Source organism: Protopterus annectens, chromosome 6.part0 (assembly GCF_019279795.1).
Source record: "Protopterus annectens isolate FY-2018-M chromosome 6.part0, PAN1.0, whole genome shotgun sequence".
Taxonomy (NCBI): domain Eukaryota; kingdom Metazoa; phylum Chordata; order Ceratodontiformes; family Protopteridae; genus Protopterus; species Protopterus annectens.
The window spans coordinates 1,556,776,936-1,556,799,386 of record NC_056737.1 but is presented as its reverse complement, the minus strand read 5'-3'; positions in this window follow the sequence as shown (position 1 = coordinate 1,556,799,386).

Genomic DNA, 22,451 nt, shown 5'->3' with positions numbered 1-22,451 from the left:
GAAACTCGAATGCAAAAATTTCAGGAGTTGGCCGACCGGCACTTGCGAACTGCTTCTGCTTCGGGCACCGCCCGGCAAGAAAGACTGAATAAAATGGCGTCGGCTGCATGTTTTATACCCCTGAATACCTGACGTCATGGAAGAGGAGACAGCAACTGACGCAGGACCCAAGACTTTGTTATTCAGGCCGACTGATGGCAACCTGCCAGCAGATTACCCAAATGTAATGACTGCAACAGTGAAACACGAAGAACATCTTCCTCGAAAGCCGGTCCCTGCTCAGCAGCTCCGGATCCATCCAAGGTAGAGACAACCGCAGGATCCTTAGTCAAAGAAGAGTCCTGCAGCATACCGAACTCTGAACGGGTCTCGATAGTGGCCTGCGAATCTACAGAAGTGGGCGTCAGTGGCTGCGAAAGCGCCTCACTGAGGACCGGAGAACTGATGACTAGCTTAACGGAAGCGTCATGAACAGTTTTGGATCTGTGCGGTCTGTCTCTGTCTTTATCCTTACGTTTTTTGGAAGATCTGTAGTCAGATGGCTTACCGAAGCCATATCGGAATACTGGGACCAAGAGCGAAAATATTTAGCTATAATAAGGGCCCGATGACGTGCAGTTCTGGTGTTGAACAAAGCACAAAAGCGACAGAGAGGTACGTCGTGGTCTGGGCCTAAACAGGTGGCACAGTAAGAATGGAAGTCTCAGTGCGGTATTTGCTTTCCACAGGCGAGACAATTGTTAACTATTTTCTGACATCGGTTAGAGCAAGAAAAAAGGATCCCCAATGGGGTACTTACCTTTAGAAGACTTCAACTTCAATTCGGAAACGAAACTCAGGTAGCGGCCGACAGGCACTTGTGCGAACTGTTTCTGCTTCGGGCACCTCAGCAAGAAAGACTGATGTAATGGCATCGGCTGCCTGATTTTATACCACTGACGACCTGACATCAGTCCTGGAGCGACAGCAACCGATGCAGAAATATTAAGCCTCTGGTATTCAGGCCAACTGAGGGCTACCCTAGCAGGATAACCCAAGTGTGATGACTGCAACAGTGAAACACGAAGAAAGTACAGTTTTGTACCTACCATAAATGTAGATGTCCGATAGGTATGCATCTGCAGTCATCACATATGGGTTGTCCTGCCTCAGGCAGCCCTTCGGTCGGCCGGATTCCAAAGTCTGGGTCTGGCCTCGGCTGATGTCGCACTTTCCCCGACATCAGAGCGTCTGGGGTATAAAAGCATCAGCCGACGCCATCTTCCTCAGTTTTTCTTGCCCCAGATGCCAGGTGCCCTCTAGGAAGGCTAAATTTGGAGAAATGCAATAAAATTCCAAACATTTGCAAAAATATATATACATATACATGAATATACAAACAAATACACCATAATAGATTCCCCCAGCTAGCTAATAGAGAGGTAAGCACTCTAGGAATACCACAGAGGGGAAGGAGGGAGGGTAAACCTGACTGCAGATGCATACCTATCGGACATCTACATTTATGGTAGGTACAAAACTGTACTATGTCCTTCAAGGATGCATCTGCAGTCATCCCATATGGGTAGAATACCATAGCCAATCTGGGGGTGGAGGTACTAAGTAAAGGATGGTGTAGTTAAGATACCCTGCAGGACTGCCGTAGCAAAACCTGCTCTGGATCTGGAGTATAAAGGTAAATTGTAATGCTTGGCAAATGTATGCATGGAGCTCCATGTAGCAGCTTCTAAAATGTCTTTGGTAGCCACCCCTCTTAGGAAGGCTGTGGTGGTGGCTGTGGCTCTCGTGGAATGAGGTCTAATGTTAGCTGGCACAGTTTTTCCATGAAAGGAGTAACAAAAACGAATGCAATTTCCTATCCATTTTGAAATTGCCTGTTTGGAAATTGCTTTTCCTTGTACGCCAGCAGCATATGCTACAAACAACTGGTCAGTCTTTCTGTAACTTTTAGTTCTGTCCAAGTAGTAGCGCAGTTGTCTGTGTATGTCCAGGGTGTACAGAAGTCTCTCCCCTTTGTTTTGTGGTTGTGGGAAGAATGTAGGCAAGTGAATAGCTTGGTTCAAAGATACCCTGGATACCACCTTTGGCATGAATGTAGGATTGGTCCTCAAAGAAACTCTGTCCTGATGAAAGATAAGAAATGGCTGCACCGCCATTAAAGCTTGTAGCTCAGATACTCTTCTTGCTGAGGTTATGGCCAGAAGGAAGGCAGTTTTCCAAGACAAAAACTGTAGATCTGCCGAAGCTGCTGGTTCAAAGGGAGGAAGTGTTAATTTTTCCAACACGAAATTCAGGTCCCAAGTAGGTAGAGGTGGTTTCCTTGAAGGATTAATGTTTTTGATTCCTCTTAGAAATTGTCTTAGGAAAGGATGAGAGAAGACAGGTGGATTAACATTGTATTCTGCTGAGATTGCTGAGGCATGTATCTTAATGGAAGAGTAAGACAGGCCATTGTGGAACAATTCTGCCAAATATTCCAGTATATGTGCCATGTTCATCACTGTCACATCTAGGCCCTTTGCTGTGTTCCAGGTGTGAAATCTTTTCCATTTTGCTGAATATGCCTTCCTTGTGGAAGGCCGGCGAGCTTCCATAATAATATCCTTCACTCTCTGGGGTAGGTTATCCTGAGGAGGAGTCAAGGTATTCTCCAGGCAGTTAGCTGCAAGGTTTTCAGGTTGGAGTGCAGAGTCCTGAAATTGTGCTGCGTCAGTAGGAGTGGCCATAGGGGGAGAGGCCATGGTTTCGTCCGTGACATGCTCTTTAACAGTGGGTACCAGTGCTGCCTTGGCCAGTTTGGAGCTATCAGAATTACTCTGGGCTGTTCTGTCCTGATCTTCAGTAGTACCTTGGTCATTAATGGGAGAGGTGGGAAAGCATACACTGTTAGAGCTTTCCAGCTGAAAGAGAGAGAGCGTCCACTTTCCATGCTTGTGGGTGGTATGTCCTTGAGCAGAATTTCTTCAGTTGATGATTGAGGGGGGAAGCGAACAGATCTATTTCCGGCCTTCCCCATGATTGTGTGCTGAGTAAGATGATGTCTGGGTGCAGCATCCATTCGTGTGCATCCGTGGTAGTTCTGCTTAAGCTGTCTGCCAGTGTATTGTCTTTCCCTGGCATGAACTGGGACTGTAGCTGTATGTTCAGTTTCAAAGCAAGTTCCCATAGATTCATTGTCAGTCTGCAAAGAGGGTAGGAATGGGTGCCTCCTTGCTTGTTTATGTACCACATAACTGTGGTGTTGTCTGTCCTTATGAGCAAGTGGCCTTGTTGAAGGAAAGGTTTGAAGGCCTCGATTGCGTGTATCACTGCCAGCATTTCCTTTTGGTTTATGTGCATGCGCAACTCTCTTTGTGACCATAGCCCTTGGATACATCTGCCCTCCATGTGTGCTCCCCAACCTTGGTCTGAAGCATCCATGGTGATGGTTTGGTTGGCTCTTGGCTTGCTGAAGGGCAACCTGCTGTTCGACTGGCAGGCTTGAGCCTACCATAGAAATTCCTTTTGAAGGCAAGGAATGAGTGGGATCAGAGTTTCCAAGCTGTGACTGTGCTGTGTCCATAAACTTCTTAGGTACCATTGTAATTTTCTCATATGCAGTCTTGCTTGTGGAATCAGAAGAATGCAAGATGCCATATAACCCAGGGGCTGCAGGATTTTCCTTGCAGTCAGCTGAGTTTGCCTTGTCAGATTCTGGAAGTAAAGTGGTAGTTGTTTTTGTTTTTCTTCTGTGAGAAAGGCCATTTGGGTGGTTGTGTCTAGATCCGCACCCAGAAAAGTTATTCTTTGGGATGGAACCAGTCTTGATTTGTGGATGTTGACTGTATATCCCAAGGCCTGTAACAGGTGGATGGCATAGTCCAAGTCCTTTAACAAAGTATTCTTGCTGTCCGCTTGTATTAGGCAGTCGTCCAGATATGGGTAGATTTGAATCCCCTGAAGTCTGCAGTGTGTAATTACTGATGCCAGGCATTTCGTGAATACTCTGGGCGCAGTAGATAAGCCAAAGGGTAATGCTGAGAATTGATAATGCTCTGACCCTGCAAGAAATCTGAGGCGTCTTCTGCAGCTTTGTCAAATAGGGACATGCAGGTATGCCTCCTTGAGGTCTATAGTCACCAGCCAAGACCCCTTGCCCAGCATGGGAAGGAGTTGCTGTAGAGTCAGCATTTTGAATTTTGGCACAATGAGGTAAGTATTCAGTGCGGACAAGTCGAGAATAGGCCTCCATTGATTTTCTTTTCTTGGAACAAGGAATAATCTGGAGTAAAATCCCTGGCCTTGTTCTGAAAGAGGTACCTTTTCTATGGATTTCATTTGCATTAAGCTGGTAATTTGCTTCAAAGCCTCTGCCCTCTGATTTGGTGGCAGGTCTGGCATGCCTTTTCTTTTTGGCAATGAGTGGAAGTGGAACCTGTATCCTTTGTCTATTATTTGCAGTGTCCATGTGTCCCTTGTAATGCTGTGCCAATTTTTTGAGAATAAAGAAAGTTTTCCGCCCAAAGGTGCTTCTAATTGAGCCCTGGTCGGCGGAGTCAAAATAAAGTCATTGAGTCTGTCCTGGTGTAGCAGTTGTAGTTCCTTCAGTACCTCTCTGGTTGGGAGGCTGCCACTGACGGCCTCTGTAGGAGCCTCTAGCTTGCCCTCTACCTCTGGCACGCCTATTCCTGCCTCTTTGAGATCTGTCTGAGTCCGGAAAGGACCAATTCTTAGTAGGCCAATTTCTGCTGAATCTCGGTGGTTGGACTTGCAGAAAGTCTTTAACTGTTTGCACAGATTTTGCCTTTTCTTCAAATTTCTTTAAAACCTCTTGAGCCGTGGAACCAAATAATTTTTGCTTTTCCATAGGAGCATCCAAAAGCTTAGCTTTAACATGGTCTGGCAGAGATTGTTCCTTCAGCCAGCCATGCCTACGTATAACTGCACCTGTCATAGCTGATCTACATGAAGCTTCCAATGCATCATAACCACACTGCAAGAAATGGTTACTAACCTGCTGGGAGTTATGCACCAGATTCTGAAGGGATTTGCGATCAAGGGGTTCAGTAGAGGACAGTTTCTTATGCAATTCATCTAGTAAATACTCTTGGTACTGAATCATATGAAATTGACAATTTAATGCCCTCATGGAAAGAGTTGCAGAAGTATACACTTTCTTACCCCATCTCTCTAACGCTCTGGACTCCCTTTCAGATGGTAGAGGATTTTTAGCAGTGGCAGCTGCAACCCCTTTTGGGCCCTGGGAAATAGTTTCTGGATCAGCAGAGTGGGCCTTGTACAGGTGTAGATGTGAGTCCGGGACCCTGTAGTACCTATCAGGTTTGGCAGGAGCCGGAGGGAGAGAGTCAGGGGCAGTACTAGCATCAGAGTACACATCATCAATGACATTCAAAACAGGAGGTATAGCTAAGGGCCTATGCTGAGGTAAATGTAAAAAGGTCCTTAATCTTTTTCTGGAATCAGAGAATTCCTGACCCTGCCATTGAAAATGTTCTCTCATAGAGTGTAATGTCTCTCCAAAGGAAAACTCTTCAGGAGGGGAGGCCGAGGGAATAGATTCTTCAGCATCAGAATCCTCGTAGGCCGAATAAGCCTCCTCCTGGTGGTCTGACAGAGCAGAGCCATTCGTGGACTCATCTGAGGACTGGGGATCAGAGGGCTCAACCCTGGGCCTTTTGTCTGGAGGTGGTTGAGTGCCCCTGTCCGGATGAGGTTGGGAACCTCTAATTAATGAGATCAGATCCTCTGCTAGGGTAAGAATCTGAGAGCTAGTAGAAGGTCTCTGAGAGGAAATCTTGGGAGGCAAAGCCTTAGTAAGTTTAGCAGCTTTAGCCCTGGAGAAAGCCTTAATGGACATGGAAGCAGGGGGTCTGGCTGCACCACGTGCAGGAGTAGACTTATCTAAAGGAATGGTGTCGGAAGGTTCCCGGACACCGGTTTCAGTAGGTAATTCAATGACCGACTCGGCCGGGGCCTCTGGGGCCGAGGTAGTCGGTTGTGTGGTTTCAGTAATAGGAAGTACCAAGGACTCAGTTTCAGCCGAGACCGAGACACTCGCGGTAGGCCTGACCGTGGTTTCAGCCGAAACCGCGGTCCGCGTGTGTCGCTCCTTGTCCTTCCGTTTCTTAACTAAATGCGAAGTCGGAGTCTCCGACGGCATCTTATAAGCAAAACTAGCCCAAAAAAACTCCTCTGCAAACTCCGACCGACGTCTAAGAGTTCGTCGGTTGAAGGAAGCACAGGCTGAACAGGCCGAGACGTCGTGGTCTGGGCCTAGGCAGGGGAGGCAGTAAGAGTGGAAATCCTTATGAGGTATTTGTTTCCCACAAGTTAAACAATTATTAACTTTATCTGACATCGGCTGAGGCAAGAAAGAGTCCCCAACGGGGTACTTAGCTTTTTCGAAGTCTTCGGTAGCTGAATCACAGGAGCTGGCCGACCGGCACTTGCAAACTGCTTCTGCTTCGGGCACCACGTGGCAAGAAAGACTGAGGAAGATGGCGTCGGCTGATGCTTTTATACCCCAGGCGCTCTGACGTCGGGGAAAGTGCGACATCAGCCGAGGCCAGACCCAGACTTTGGAATCCGGCCGACCGAAGGGCTGCCTGAGGCAGGACAACCCATATGTGATGACTGCAGATGCATCCTTGAAGGACATCATCATACTCCCACAGCAAACTGATTCTTTCCACCTGGAGAGTGTCTCCTTCACTTTCGAGTCAAATAAGGAGGTTCCATCAAAGAGGAAGTTGATTTAAGAGGACTTGAAGGACTCTGCAAAGTCACCCAAGAGCACCCAGGCAATCCTCCTAATGGAAATGCCTGAACCCACTGCCACTGAAGTACCCTCACAGCTGCATCAGAGATAAGCCTCATGGACGAATTTGAAATGGACTGTAGGGTTGCCAGTTGTGAGGCCACAGAAGCTTGAGTCTCAGCAGTAGTGGTCCCTGAAAGAGATTTTGACAGTATTTTTATCAAATCTCTTTATAATCTAGTGAAATGTGCTAGGTAGTTCAGTGACCTAAGAGCAAAGGTTGCTGAAGCATAGACACACTTCCCAAACTTGTCCAAAGCCCTAGACACCCTGTTAGGGGGATGGACAGTGGAACTTTGTTCCGCAAGTTCCTTCTTAGTGGCCACAGCCATGACCATAGCATTCACAGGTACTCCATTACTCCAAAAATCCCTTCCTTCAGGTGCTGCCAGAATTTGATCATGTCTTTTAGGAATAGGTTCAACAGAGTCAGGTTGCTTCCACACCCACTTGGAGATCAAGTCAATGAGCTCATCAGCAAGCGAAGTTACACAGGAGGCAGATAGGCCAGATCCACATGCCTCCAAGAATACTGTTTCTTTGGAGAAGGATTATTGGATGACCAACCATCCCTTTAAGGATCTCTAGGATTTCTCCAAATGAGACATCTTTAGGTGGTGATCTTGGGGATCCTTCCTCTTCATCAAAAATCGGTATCTTCAGTGATAGATTCCTGTGGGGAATCCAAGTACCTCCTTTTGCACATTCTCTTCCGAGGTACTACATTGGTGAGATGCAGAGAAGTATCAGAAGAGATGGTGATACCCTGCTGGGAAGCCTGAACAGTTTGGGCTGGCTGTTCCTGTGGAGTCTAACGTTGAGGCTCAAGGTGAAGAGACACATGAGAACATGAAGAAAGATCTAATGGGGAGAGACCATTCATCCTGATGAAGCAAAGAGAATTCTCTCCACCACCTCAAAAGCAGAATGTCCCCGGGAGAAGGAAGCAGACGAAGCTGAGAAGCCACTCTTCTGCCCCATCAGGTCCATCTGCCCAGTAGGCATTCCACCCAAGTCAGAGTAGAGCTATCCAATGCTGAGGCTCCAAGGGGCAGAGATGGCTCTGACAGCTTTGGAGTCAACTCCAACACCTTGGATCTAGCAGGGACACTACGGCTCCAAGAGTTTTCCAGCTCAAAAGTCATCACCGCCATAGTGCTCAGAGAAATCCTCAGAGCAAAGTATAAAAATATCCTCGGATCTGGCCCAGACAGTCTTGGCAAACTCAGCTCCAGGAGCTCTGAAATGGATGGCCGGATCAGAGAAGGAGCCAACAGTGGTGGGGTAGCCTAAACCAAAACTTCCACACCGGAAGGGGTGGGAGCCAGGAGGAGCACCAATTACTATCTGCACCAAGAGAAATCTCAGCATCCTATCCATATCGGCTTTGGTCAGACTTCTGGAAGAGAGAGAGAAGGCTAAAGATGTAAATTTTCAATATCATCTTTCCATAAACAGGGATGGAACCCCAGACGGCACCGGGTCAATGCTTGATAAATAACAAATCCTTGGGAGAGGCCTCGGATCTGACCTACTCTGATCCAAACTCGTCTTTGGAGAAGATAAGTCTTTGGATCCATGTTGTGCTTCTTTATGGGAGGTTCCATCGATGACAAGGTAGAAGATTAAGATGATCTTGGGGATTTTCTAGAAGTTTCCCTGGGTTTAGTTTGGGGGGGGGGTTTGAGCCCCAGTAATCGCTTCTGAAAAAGCAGAAGGTAACAAACCTTTTGTAATTAGATTATTTTTGTGATCCCCTATGGCTCGTTGATTAAAAGTTTTTACAGATGGAGCAGTCTATGTTCAAGTGGTCTGGGTTCAGGCAATACACACAAATTATGTATGTCTGAAAAAAGAAGCTTATGACCACATTTTTGGCACTTTTTAAACCCTAAAGGGCCTTTTTCTCACATCCTTAAAACACAGAGAAAAACAGATAGAAAACATTGTTTTTAAATAAAAGGCAAAGGATAAAAAGTAAAAACTATAGTACGTAACACTATACTAAACTCTGTACAAAATTAAATAGAAAAAATACACTAGAAACTAAAACATCAACAATGGAATGCACAAGTAATACACTAAGTGTAAGAAATATATAAAGATGAAAAGATACTACTATAAGATTAAGAAAACTTGCTTATCCTGAAAATAAACTTAAGAGCTCAGATGAGCATGTCTATTTCGGGGAAAAGCAGAAAACGAGATCTGAGGTATGTTAGGGGTTGGTGTATTATGGGTAAGGGAGGCACTTGAGAGCTTTTTGGTTACCACGACCTATAGTAACAGATGAGTCGTATCCAAACCCAAATGTTGAGGAATGAATGAAAATTGACATCAGATCTACAGTTTCTAGGTCAGACATGATTTTGCAATTTCATGTGAAATAATTAGGGCCTTTCACAATATACTTCCTGTGTGTCATGATTTTGTCATTGCTTTTTCTTACTGATTAAAGGCTTCTGGGATTCAGAATACATGTTTTACAACCCCCCCCCCACATTCTTCTTTGAAAAATTGGTTCTGTTAATTAGATTCTTAATCAAAATAAAAGCACACCTCTAGGAAACCTGTTTTTTTTCTATTATCTGATGAATATTATGTCACAGATCTCTCAAAGTTCAGTCATCTGGTTCTCATCACAATGGCATTTCATTATAAACCTATCAGAAATGAGATCCAGACATGCACAACTGTTCACTAAGTACATCCTAAAAAAATAAGTTATGTACTCACCATAACATTCCATGTGAGTTGTACATCTTGCCTTCATTCTTACTGATGGGTTCGGTGCCGATCCTAGGCTCTGACTCGGCCTAATGCAAAAGCTCGAGGTCTTCAACCAGCTCGAGGCCTACTCCCTATCCCATTTTGCTGCCAATAATAATACATGCCACCCTTGATATACCAATAACAAAGGAAAACTAGATAAAGGTCAATACAACCATGTCTTATGTGAATATTCGGTCCCCAAGAAGCTTAGATGGGGGTTGGAGAGTGGGACGCAAGAAAGTACAGTTTTGTACCTACCATAAATGTAGATGTTCGAGTGTATACGCTGTTACAGTCATTACACTTGGGTTATCCTGCCATCAGGCGGTTCCCCAGTCGGCCTGAGTTCCAAAGTCTTGGTCCGGCGTCGGTTGCTGTCGCCTCCTCCCTGACGTCAGTGCGACAGGGGTATTATAAGATGCAGCCGACGCCATTTTCTTCAGTATTTCTTGCCCCAGATGTCAGGTGCCTGTAAATAGGTAGGCAATTCCAAATGCTAATAAAATATATATAAGAAAAGCAAAAGACAACTTACAGCTACCAGCAAATACTCCCCATAGGTAGTAAGGATAGGAGACATAGGTACGTACCAGCCAGTAAGAGGGGAAGGAGGGAGGGTAACCTGGACTGCAGCAGTGTATACACTCGAACATCTACATTTATGGTAGGTACAAACCTGTACTATGTTCATCGTGCTACACTGCTGCAGTCATTACACTTGGGTAGAATCCCAAAGCTGAGGTAGGGTGGCTGGTTCTATAAGGCATTAGGGGTGGCTATAAGGCTCTGCAGCACTGCAGTGGCGAAGCCAGCTCTGGATTTAGAGTATAGAGGCAGATGGTAATGCTTGGTGAAGGTATGTACAGAACTCCAAGTTGCTGCTTCCAAAATATCCTTGGTAGGTACTCCCCTGAGATAGGCAGTTGAAGTGGCTGTTGCCCTGGTGGAGTGAGATCTAATGCTGCTAGGCACAGGTTTTCCATGGTATGTGTAGCAGAACCATATACAATGTCCTATCCATTTTGAAATGGTCCGTTTTGAAATGGCTTTTCCTTGTGCTCCTGCAGCATATGCTACCAATAATTGCTCAGATTGTCTGAAAGCTTTGGTTTTGTCCAAGTAGAAGCGTAACTGCCTGTGAATGTCCAAAGAGTGCAGTAGTCTCTCCCCTTTATTCTGTGGTTTAGGATAAAAAGTTGTCAGGTGAATAGTTTGGTTTAGAGCCACACTGGATATCACCTTTGGCATAAATGTAGGGTTAGTTCTTAAAGACACCCTGTCCTGGTGAAAAATGAAGAAAGGTTCCACTGCCATAAGTGCCTGTAATTCTGAAACTCTTTGTGCTGATGTTATTGCCAAGAGCAGAGCAGTTTTCCAAGAGATATATTTTAATTCTGCTGTGTTAGCTGGCTCAAAAAGAGGTAAAGACAGTTTTTCCAAAACAAAACTGAGGTCCCAAGTTGGGGTAGGTGCACTACGGGGCGGTCTTATGTTTTTAGCCCCTCTGAGGTACTGTTTTAACAGAGGATTAGAGAAAACTGGTGGATCCATGTTGTAGTGAGCAGAGATGGCAGAGGCGTGGATCTTGATGGATGAGAAGGAGAGGCCTTTGTCCAGCATCTCAGTTAAGTATTGTAGTATCTGAGGAATATTTGGGACAAGAGGGTCAAGGCTGTGAGCTTGGTTCCAAGCACAGAATCTCTTCCATTTATCCGAATAGGCTTTCCTGGTACTAGGCCTTCTGGCCTCCAGAATGACATCCATAACAGCTTTGGAGAGAGGCATTGCTTGCTTGACTACGGAATCTTCCATGCAGCTAGGTTTACGGTCTTTAGCTGGCTGTGTAGTATTTGATTGTTGTGCTGAGTCAGCAGATGTGGGATTTGAGGCAAAATCCAGGGTGGTTCTTGTGCTAGGCTCCTTAAAATTGGATACCAGTGCTGGCGAGGCCAATCTGGTGCAATCAGGATTATCTTTGGCTCTTCTTGCCTGGCTTTTATGAGTACCTTTGGCAGGAGAGGCAGTGATGGGAAAGCGTATACTTGTAGGTTCTCCCAGCTGAATGAGAGGGCATCCACTTTCCATGCTTGTGGATGGTAACTCTTTGCGCAGAATTTTTGCAGCTGGCAGTTTATTGGGGATGCAAACAGATTTATGTCCAGGCTCCACCATTTCTGTGTTATCATTCTGAATATCTGTGGATTCAATTCCCATTCGTGAAGATCCATGATGTTTCTGCTTAAGTCGTCGGCCAGTGTGTTTTTCGCTCCTGGCAGGAATTGTGCTTGCAGATGAACTTGAAGGTTTATAGCTGTGTTCCATAAGGTCATGGCTGATCTGCATAGGGGGTAGGAGTGAGTGCCCCCTTGCTTGTTTATGTACCACATAACTGTGGTGTTGTCTGTCTTTAGCAGTAGTTGTCCTGGATGCAGCAGGTCCTTGAAAGCTATAAGTGCATTTTGTACAGCTAGCATCTCTTTTTGATTGATGTGAAGATGCCTTTGCTCTGCGGGCCACGTGCCCTGAATACATATGCCTGCCATGTGTGCTCCCCAGGCATAATCCGATGCATCTGTTGTCAGTGTTTGCCTGGCTGTGGGTTGTGTAAAAGGCTGTCCCTCGTTGAGGTGACAAGCTTGAGCCCACCATTGAAACTCCTGTTGAAGGCACTGTATTAGTGGTATAACTGTTTCCAAACTTTGACAGTGTTGAGACCATACATTCTTTAGGTACTATTGTAGTTTCCTCATATGCAGTCTGGCATATGGAATTAGTAGTATGCAGGATGCCATGTAACCCAAGGCCTACAGAATATTTCTTGCAGGGAGTTGGGTCTTTGTTGCCATCAATTGAAAGTATTGAGTAAGTTGTCCTTGCTTGTCTGGCGTGAGATAAGCCACCTGAGCCGTTGTGTTCAAGCTGGCACCCAGGAATATAATCTCTTGTGAGGGCACTAGTTTTGATTTCTTTTTGTTTACTGTGTACCCCAGGCAACTTAATAACTTTTTCACAAACGCCAGATGCTTTAGAAGAATGTCCTTCCTCTCTGCTTGAATCAGGCAGTCGTCCAGGTACGTTTAAATTTGAATTCCTTTCTGCCTGCAAAATGCAATTACTGGTGCCAGGCACTTTGTGAAGACCCTGGGTGCAGTAGATAAGCCAAAGGGCAGTGCAGAGAATTGGTAGTGCATTGGACCAGCTATGAATCTGAGGTATCTTCTGCAGTTTTGTCTGATGGGGACATGCAGGTATGCCTCCTTGAGGTCCAAAGTCACGAGCCAGGCTTTCTTGCCCAGGATGGGAAGAAGCTGCTGTAGTGTCAACATTTTGAATTTCAGAACATCCACGTAAGTGTTTAGAGAAGAAAGATGCAGAATGGGCCTCCAGGCTTTGTCCTTTCTGGGTACCAGAAAGAGTCTTGAGTAAAATCCTTGTCCTTGATCCTGTGATGGTACCTTTTGAATAGCTCTCATATCCATGAGTGCTGTAATTTGTTTTTGAGCCTCTGCCCATTGATTTGGTGGCAGATTTGGCATTCCTTTTAACCTTGGCAGAGTGTGAACGTGGAACCTGTAACCTTGAAATACAATGTTGAGAACCCATTTGTCTTTGGTGATCATTTGCCAATTGTGGTAGAAGAGTGCCAGTTTTCCTCCCAAGGGGGCTGCCAGGAGGGATTTGTTTGGCAGCTGTAGTGGGAAGTCATTGGAGCTGCTTTTTATATGGTTGGGGCCTGTCTTCCCCTTCTTTCTGGCCTGATGCAACCCATTGTCAAGGCCTGTAAGGACCTTGTGTTTGACCTCTACCTCTTGGACGTCTGTATCTTCCCCTTTGAGGTCTGTCTGTAATTGGAAAGGACCAATTCTTAGCTGGCCAGTTTCTGCTAAATCTAGGAGGCTGAACCTGTAAGAAATCCTTCACCGTTTGCATAGATTTTGCCTTATCCTCCATTTTCTTTAATACCTCTTCTGCCTTAACTTCAAATAACACATCCTGCTGCAAAGGTGCATCCAATAATTTTGCTTTAACATGATCTGGTAACGTGTGTTCTTTTAACCAAGCATGTCTTCTAATGACCGAGCCTGTAACTGCTGCTCTGCAGGAGAACTCTAGAGAATCAAAACCACATTGCAAAGTATGCTTTCCCACTTGTTCAGCTGCATGCAATAAATCCTGCATTTCTTTAAAATTAGGAGGATCTGATTCTGGAAGCATTTTTTGTTTTAACTGAGACAGTAAAAATTGCTGATATTTTAGCATGTGAAACTGGCAATTTAAGGCTCTCATTGCTAAAGTTGCAGACGTATATACTTTCTTTCCCCATCTGTCTAATGCTCTTGAATCTCTGTCAGAGGGAACTGGATTCTTGGCTGATGAGGCCTTAACTCCTTTGGGTCCCTGAGAAATAGTTTCAGGGTCAGCTGCAGGGCTTTTATACAGAAATTTATGGGAGTCAGGGACTTTGTAGTATCTGTCAGGTTTAACAGGGGCTGGAGGTAAGGAATCCGGGTTTAACCTGGATTCAGTATACACATCATCCACAATATCTAACACTGGTGGAAAAGCAAGGGGTCTGTGTTGAGGTAATAAAAGGAAGTCTCTGAGCCTTTTCTTGGATTCTGAGTAATCCTGGCCTTCCCAGTGGAAATGCTCCCTTGTGGTATGTAGGGTTTCCCTAAAGGAGTAGTCCTCAGGCGGTCAGGCTGATGGAATCGATTCCTCAGCATCAGAATCCTCATAAGGGGGTAAAGAGTATCCTAGGTCTGAGGATGAATCAGAAGAGATGGACACCTGGTCAGATGAGTCATAGTCTGCATCCTGTCTAGGCCTTTTATCAGGAGGGGGATGGGACCCCCTGATCAAAGTGATTAGGTCTTCGGCCATTTTGAGCATTTGTTTCTTAGGCATGGAGGCCTGTCCTGGAGAATGCTGTATTTGTTTCTTTGATTTTAAAGGAGGCTTAGACTTAGCTGAGGGTTTAATGCTTAACTGAGTAGGTCTGAAGACACCCTCTGAAGCTGTGGGTTGTTCAGCTACTCCGGATCCCTCTGAAAGGTTAGTCTCGGTAGGCTGAATAACTTGTGCATCCGAAGGCCCAGCCATCTCCACGTGGGAGTCAGAGGCAGCCTGTGGTTCTACAGAAGTGGTCATCAGGGGCTGCGAAGGCGCCTCGCTGAAAACTTCTTCGTCAGTTTTGGGCCTCGGATGCCTATCCTTGTCTCTGCGCTTTTTGTGTATTCCGGTCGTCAGAAGTTCTGATGGCATGGTATAATTGAATTTTCTACTAAAATAATGTCGGGCAAAATCAAACCGACGTTTAATAGTGCGCTTGTTAAATCTAGCACAAAACCGACAACCAGTGACGTCGTGGTTTGGGCCTAGGCATGGGATACAATAGGAATGGAAATCCTTATGAGGCATTTGCTTCCCACAAGAAATACAGTTATTAACTTTTACTGACATCGGTCTGAGGCAAGAAAAAGTTTCCCCAACGGGGTACTTAGCTTTGTAGAAGACTTCGGTTCTAGATTCGGAATGAAAATCTCAGGAGATGGCCGACCGGCACTTGCGAACTGCTTTTGCTTCGGGCACCGCGCAGCAAGAAAGACTGAAGAAAATGGCATCAGCTGCATCTTATATACCCCTGTTGCACTGACGTCAGGGAGGAGGCGACAGCAACCGACGCCGGACCAAGACTTTGTAACTCAGGCCGACTGGGGAACTGCCTGACGGCAGGATAACACAAGTGTAGTGACTGCAGCCCATCAAGGCGAGATGAACAACTCACATGGAACGTTATGGTGAGTACATAACTTATTTATGTGAAGTTGTTCTATCTCGCCTTTCATTCTTACTGATGGGCTAGCGTCCCAAGAACCATCTTCCTCAGGTGGCTCAAGGGAGTATATTCTTCAGGGAGTGGATCCAAAGGAAGCCGAGGCCCTATCTACTTTGTATTGAGTGATGAAGGTATGAGGCCTTGACCAAGTAGCTGCTACACAAACAGTACCTATCGGTAATTTGGCAGTAAAGGCTGACGAAGTGGAGACAACTCTAGTAGAATGGCCCTTTATCTTTTGAGGTAATGGTGTATTTACTGAACTGTAAGTGAAAGAAATACAATCTGATAACCATTTTGATAAAGTGGTTTTCACCACAGGTGCACCTTTCTTGGACTCTAAGAAAAAAAAAAGAGCTGTTCTGTTTTCCTGAAATCGTTGGTCCTGTCTAAATAGAATCAAAGCTGTCTGTGAACATCAAGCTTGTGCTGCATATACTCCAGCTTACTGTCATACTTAGTGAAGAAAACAGGCAGCTCTATAGACTGATTGAGATTTGCCTCTGAACATACTTTCGGTAAAAACGAGGGATTTGTCTGAAGAGAAACTCTATCATTATGAAAAATCATATATGTGGGTTTAATGGACAAGGCCTGTAACTCTGAAGCCCTTCGAACAGAAGTGATGGCCACTAGAAATATTGTTTTCCATGTCAGATACTTCAGGTCACATGAAGAGGCTGGTTCAAAAGGTGGTAGGATGATTCGAGAAAGAACAAATTTTAAATTCCACAGGGTAATCGGATTTAATATGTAGTCTCAAATGTAATGTGCCTTTGACAAATGCCTTGGAAAGTCTATGAGACATAATACCTAACCCTTGATTACCAAGGTGAAAGTTAGATATTGCAACTAATTGGACTCGAATGGTTGTGGCAGCTGCCCCCTCATTGAATAGTTCAGTCAAAAATTCCAAAACAGAAGATACAGGAGCTAAATGGGGATCAGTGTGGTTTTTCAATGCCCATATTGAGAATCTTTTCCATTTGCCAAGATATAACTTCCTAGCAGATGATTTGTGGGAGGATATCAGTATATGCTGAACTGTAGCTGAAATATTCTGAAACCTGGCTATATTTGGAATTGGAGCAACCAAGCTATCAATTTGAGGGACTGAAGAGATAGATGAAGAGCTCCCAATGAGTGAATAAGGTCGTCTGGAACTGGGACCAAGATCCAAGGTTCTTCTAATAGATGAGGTCGTATGAATGGAAACCAAATCTGATGAGCCCTGTAGGGGACTATGAGAATTATGGTCCTTCCCAGAACACTGGCTTTCTGTAAAACTGGGTATCAGAGGAAATGGTGAAAAGGCATAAAGGAGGCCCGGGGGGCCAATTGTGCACAAGCACATTCCTTGTGGCATTCCCCGAGTGGGGGATTAGGGCAAACTAGCTGCTGCATTTCTTGTTTGTGGGGGTGGCAAAGAGATCACAGCAAGGCTGAGCCCATTTGTGGAATATCCTTTCCGCTACTTCCTTCTTCAGGGATCACTCGTGAGGCAATAGAATTGCCCTGCTCAGTTTGTCTGCTATCATTTTGGACTTCCCCGGGATGTGCATTGCCATCAGAAAACATTGGGTAGAGGTTGCCCACTGTCATACTCTCACAGCCTCTCGACATAGGGGGTAAGACTTGGTTCCTCCTTGTTTGCTGATGTACCAGACTACTGACATGTTGTCTATCTGGATTGCAATGGTCCCTAGAGGGAGAGAGTCTTGAAAGGACTGCAGCGTTAGAAGTACTGCTCTCATCTCTAGGATGCTGATATGCAGATTGGCCTCATGTTGCATGTCCATGTGCCTTGGGCTGTCTTTCCATGAAAATGCCTCCCCCACCCCATCAGGGAAGCATCCATGGTCACAGCGGCAATTGGGGTTGGTAAAACAAAAGGACGGCCTATCGTTACCGAATGTGATGTTAGCCACCACTGTAGGTCCTTTTTGCAGGTCTTCATGATTATAATCTGATGAGACATTGGTAGATTTTGAAAAGACTACTGTGTGAAAAGCAGTCATTGAAGTATGCGCATGTGCATTCGACCCACTGGAACTGCAATGATTGCTGACCTCATTGTACTCAATAATTTGAGAACCAGAGATGTCGGGGCTTTCTTCTTGAAAGAAAGGTTAGAACTTGCTGACAAAGAGCATAGACCCTTTCTGGTGGAAGTTTCATGGACATTGTGGTGGTGTCCAAGTCTGCTCCTATAAACACGGTATGCTGCGATGGTGATAAGACAGACTTTTCTAAATTTATGGTAATCCCCAGCTGACAGCAAAGATTCATGGTTATGTCCCACGCTTGTATGAGTTGCTGCCTGATGGAGGTGGTTAGGAGCCAGTCGCCTAGATATGGAAACACCTGGAATCCTAGGCATCTCAGGTGAGCGGTGACTAATGTCATACATTTGGTGAACACTCTGTGGGCTGCTGTGAAACCAAAGGGCAGAGCTCAAAATTGGTAGTGGCTGGTCCCAGCCAAAACCGCAGGTGATCTCTGGATGGTCTGGCCATTTTTATATGGTAGTACACATCCTGGAGATCTATTGAGCACATCCAACTGTCTTTCCCTAGAAAAGGGAATATCAACTGCAGCATGACCATCTGGAACCTTGTCTTTTTTTTACAGATTTGTTCAGTCTGCTGAGATCCAAAATTGGTCTCCAGTCGCCCATTTTTGTTGGAACAAAAAAGAACCTTGAGTAAGTTCCAGATCCTATCTGGTCTGCAGGGACCGGTTGGATGACTCTTTTTTTTCTAGCAACCTTAGGACTTCTACGGTTGCTTGTTCCCTGTGACTGGATGGGACGCCTGGGATTCTGTTTTCGGGGGGGGGGGGTAAGAAAGGGAATACAGTAACCTCTGGAAATGATGCTTTGTACCCAGCTCTCTTTTGAAATTTTTAGGCAGGCATCTGGGTTAAAAGATAAGTGTCCCCCAACTGCCTCCAGAGGGGGAGAAGCGGGCCTCCTCTCAGGAGCGCTGACGAGGCTTCCCAAAGAACTGATCTCCGTCACCCTGGTTCTCGGAACCCCTCTGCTGCGTGGACGGCATCTACCATTATTGCCCCCTCCTCTGCCTCTGGAGGGGGGTTCGCCATGAGTGTCCTGAAAGGCTCCTTGAGTTTTACGGTACCACATCTTTTCTCCTTTCTAACCTTTGGGGTAAGGTCTGGCAGGTGTGAAAAAATGTACACCGATGGCAGACAGTCTTTCTGCCTTGTTCACTCCTGGTAAGCATTTCTTTCACTCTGGATCCAAAAAGGGATGAGCCATCAAAAGGGGAGTTGATAAAGGATGACTTAAAGGGCTCCGCAAATGAACATAAGTGCATCCAGGAATGTCTCCTAAGAGCAATTCCTGAAGCCGCTGCTCTACTCGCTGCATACAAAACTAGAAGCATGGACGAGTTTACTATGGAATTACGGGTAGAGAGCTGGAAGGATACTTTATCCGAGACCCCCGCAGCTACTGAACCCTAAAGAGAATCTCCTAGCTCTTTAATGAGATCTCTCTGTAGCCTAATGAAGTGCGTAAGATAATTCAGTGACCTAATGGCAAAAGTCACTGAAGTAAACATGTGCTTCCCATCTCTGTCCATGACCCTGGAATCTGTACTCGGGGGATGGACAGACGTTGACGTTTCGGATAACTCCTTCTTGGTGGCCGCCGCCACCATGGCATCAACAGGGACTCCTTTAGTAAGAAATGCCTTGCCCTGTGGTGAAGTAATAAAGTTGTTGGGCCTCCTAGGGACAGGTTCCACTGTATCTGGAGACTCCCATGCTTTTCGACAACATAGGACCATAAGTTCATCAAAAGGCGGAGTCACCCATGTGGCAGAAAGCTAAGACCCGAAAGCTTTCAGGTAGACTGATTCATCATCAGTAGGGTTGATGGGCTGCCAGCCACCCCTCTGTTTAAGGATCTCCAAGACATCTGTGAAAAAGATGTATTCAGAGGGTGACCGTGAGGACCCTTCTGACACATTTAAATTAGTGTCTGAAGTGATGGATTCCTGAGGGAAGTCCAGATGCGTCCTCTTACATAGCCTCTTCCTAGGTACCTCCTCTCTACGCTTCTGTAGAATGTGTGATGCAGAACTAGATGCCAGTGCTTTAGGGGAGGAAGTTGACGGACCTGATGAAGTGGCTGCCGGCGGGGAAATTATGCCCTCATGGCATCGAAGGCACCATGGTCCCGATGCGAAGAAACCCCTGGATCCAACCAAACAGTGGATTCCCTTGGCACCAAAACAGTGGGCTCCAAGCCAGAGGTAGGTGCCGAACTCACCCGCGCTGAAGCCCCAAGAAGCAAAGTTGGACCCGAAATATCAATTCGACTATCCTCCCTGGACCCGACCGGTGAGCGTCGGCCCCTAGACTCCTCAGTCGGCACCAAACTAGTCCGAGATATCAGATCCGAAAGTCCTGGAGCAGCCATCGGTACCGATGGCTCCACTATCATCAGCTCTGAGCACTCCAGCTCTGAAACCTCAAGTCAGATCGGAGGAGGAACAGAAGTAGCAGGGGTGTGGGGTTGTAGGTTCCAAGGCTCGAGGGGTAGGAGCAGACAAAATTTGGCTAACGCCGGTGTCTGAAGTAGCTTCTGCACAACACGATCCACATCCATGTAAGACAAGCTCCTTATGGACCGAGAAGATGGGGCCGATGAAGCTATGGATTGTAGTATTGGTGATTTCAATACTGGAGTTACCGGTTCCAGTACCGGGGACTGGCTCCTTACAGTGACAGCTGTTGGTGCTGAAGTTGTTTGTCAAACTTAGATGTACTGGGAGATTTTGCTGGCTCCAAAGACCCAGGAATAGAACACTTCCTTGAGGATTTGGAATGACTGGACTGACCTTCATCCAATTTTTCCTGAAAGGAGGACTTTACTAAATCTCTAACCACTAGTTTGTTCCTTCTCTCATGCAAAACACGTGAGCTAATTGAGTAGCAGATTGAACAAGTCTTGTGAAGGTGCAACGCACCCAATAATACACCCACCCTGTACCCATCTGTAATGGACATTTTCTGTCCACATTTATGGCATTTCTTAAATACTGACTTGGATTGTTTAGCCTCTTTATCCTTGTCCTGAGACATTTTAATGGTAACACGCTCTCCTATACAACACACAGAAAGCTCTCAAAACAACAATGAGCATCAGCTAAAGGAAATTTAGCCTTCTAATTCAAACAGGATAATGAACCAATAAACATATATACCCAACTATATATAAACTAACACGCTCTAAGAAAAAGATATTTTCACACTCGGATAAATCCGTAACAAACTACACTGCTAAGTCAAACAGGCTAAACAAATAACTATTTCTATATATTTTTAAACTGTCACACACTTTAGCAAGGTGTAATATATAGATTATATATATATATATATATATATATATACAAACATATATATATATAAATTCTCACACTAACAGCTAAGGGAATAGGAAGGTTTACAAGGCCTGAAAAGAAAAACGGTCACAAGGAAAGAGAGAAGAAAGATACCTAAAGAATATGCAAGTATTAGCGATCACGCGAATTACAAGTTAAAAAATCCTACCAAAATATACACAAGCTAAATATTTGAAAAAATTCAAATTCACTGGCCCGAACTGGTGAATCGCCCCTGATCTGTTGCAGCGGCAAACAAGATCTGAAGGAAGCACCCATGCATCAAGGGATAGGGAGTAGGCCTCGAGCTGGTTGAAGAACTCGAGCTTTTGCATTAGGTCAAGTCGGAGCCGAGGATCAGCTCTGAACCCATCAGTAAGGCGAGACAGAACAACTTCACATCAAACCATTAATAAAAAAAACGTATTTTTGTGACATGCAAAGAATCAGAGGTTCTATGTTGTTTAGTGTACAAAAAAAATCAGCAATTATGATACTACATAAAGTACAGTTGTGTACACTTAACATAAATGTAGATGTTAGAGTGCATTCACTGTTGCAGTCATCACATTTGGGTATCCCTGCCAGGGTAGTCCTCAGCCGGCCCGAATACCAGAGTCTTGGTATTTCTGCGTCAGTTGCTGTCGCTTCAGGACTGACGCCAGGTCATCAGTAGTATAAAGTAAGGTAGCCGATGCCATTACATCAGTTTTTCTTGCCCTAACCTGTCAGGAGGTCCAAGTAGGAGCTAGGTTCTGGTGGAAGAACCCCAAAAGTAGAAAGTAAATACCAATATGTCCCTTGTAAGGAAAGAGAAGAAGAAGGGGGATGGAGGGAGGGAAACCAGGACTGCAACAGTGAATACACTTGAACATCGACATTTATGGTAAGTGTACACAACTGTACTATGTTCTTCATGTTTCAATGTTGCAGTCATCACATTTGGGGTGATTCCCAAAGCTGAGGAAATGGGTGGAGGCAATGAAGGAAACTAGGGGCTGGCTAGGATGCCCTGCAAGACTGCAGAGGCAAACCCTGCCCTGGATTTGGAGAAGAAAGGCAGGCGGTAATGTTTGATAAAAGTGTGAACAGATGTCCAGGTGGCAGCCTCCAGGATGTCCCTGGTGGGGACTCCTCTGAAGAAAGCTGCAGAGGTGGAGGCTGCTCTGGTGGAGTGAGTCCAGACCCCCTTGGGGGAAGCTTTCCAGGTTGTTTGTAGCAGAAATGGATGCAGTGTGCTTCCATTTGGAAATGGTTTGTTTGGAGATGACTTTGCCTTCTGCCCCTGTAGCAAAGCTAACCAGCAATTGATCAGACTTTCTGAAGGATTTAGTCCTGTCTAGATAGAATCAGAGCTGTCTGTGCACATCTAGGGAGTGCAGGATCCTTTCCCACTTGTTCTGTGGATTAGGAAAAAAGGTGGGCAAATGAATGGATTGGTTGAGAGACACAATGGACACCACCTTGGGCATGAAGGATGGATTAGTCCTGAGGGATACCCTGTCAGCATGGAAGATAATGAAGGGTTCCACAGCCATGAGTGCTTGCAGCTCGGAGACTCTTCTGGCTGCAGTAATGGCCAGAAGGGAAGATGTCTTTCAGGAGAGAAATTTTA